We start from the raw sequence: 1387 nt of genomic DNA on the forward strand, positions 1-1387 counted from the left end.
ACACACGCAGATTGCACTCAAGGAGCTCGAGCAAAATCAAATTTTTACAGAGTATGATTAGCTGTGAAATTCATAAGAACCATTTTTCACGGTTTACTCAACAGTACAAGTATTTGTACACCGTTGAATCCTTCAAAAGACACAATATGTGTGTCTCCATTTCAGTCATAACAGCAGGTTCACTGCTTTTAGCAACACAGGTTGACTGTGGGCAACAATGCTGTCATGGTTAGCTCACCGAAACTCTACTGCTAAAGTTGCTGACTGGCTCAGCAACAGCTAATGTCCTCTAGCATACGTACAGGCTAACTATAGCCAGTTAGCTTTGTGTGTAACTTAAGAAAAACCCACCTATCTCTAGGAGCAAAGCTTAATATTCCATTCAATAAAATGATGGTACAAAAGGAACACTAACGTCACAGGTCTTATATTGACAACGTGGACGCAGATATATGAAACTCTGAAGGCACTAAATATTTACCAAGCAGACTAGGCTAACGCTGTTGCCCTAACGTTAGCATAGCATTAGCTAACTTTTTAAACTTCTGAAAAGCCGAACAATATCCCTGCCTAAACTGTGTTTCACTTTCCCTACAATATTATTGTAAACATAATAAAGACACCTGGACTTGGTCGAGACCAAAAGCCATATTTAACTTATGGCCAAAACCTAGACAAGTTCAAGTCCAAATACCAGCGAGTCCAAGACAAGTCTGAGACCACAGAAAAACAGTCTCGGGTCCGGACTCGAGTACTACAGCCCTGGCTAAATGACATGTAATGTAATGATCAAACAATATGCTCTGCTGCTGAGGTAACAAAACTTGTGAAATTATCCAACGATAATTTCACAAGTTTTGTTACCTCAGCAGCAGAGCAATACAGTATGCTGGTAGAAAGCCAGCTTGAAGTAGAATTTTTAAAACCAGCCCCCAGAGGCTGCAGCATGGTATTTTAAACTATAGGTACCCTGCAAAAAAATAGTTGTGGATTACCATAGATAAGGAAAAAGATGCACTCGAACCTACCTCTCATTTCTGGAGCTGTGGAGCCTTGTCCATGCATTGTTCTGCGCTCCAGTAGTGCATGTGTAATGAAAAAAAATGTGTGCAAACCCCAGCTCTCATAATAAAATCTGTGCCTGTGATGTGCTGATCTACAGTATCTGCAGAGAGTCATGCAGAACAGGCCTCAAAGACTAAAATGGCCGCCACCCTGACCTGTGGTGCAGTTTCTCTATTGATCACTAGAGTGCACTCATGACCCTTAAGATGTCAATACAGTTGTATGTAGCATTGCCATAAGATCTGTACTGTAAATAGGCCTATTAACAGTCTCAGCACACCCACACACACACACACATACACACACACACACACACACACAC

This window comes from Etheostoma spectabile, chromosome 13 (assembly GCF_008692095.1).
Source record: "Etheostoma spectabile isolate EspeVRDwgs_2016 chromosome 13, UIUC_Espe_1.0, whole genome shotgun sequence".
NCBI lineage: Eukaryota > Metazoa > Chordata > Actinopteri > Perciformes > Percidae > Etheostoma > Etheostoma spectabile.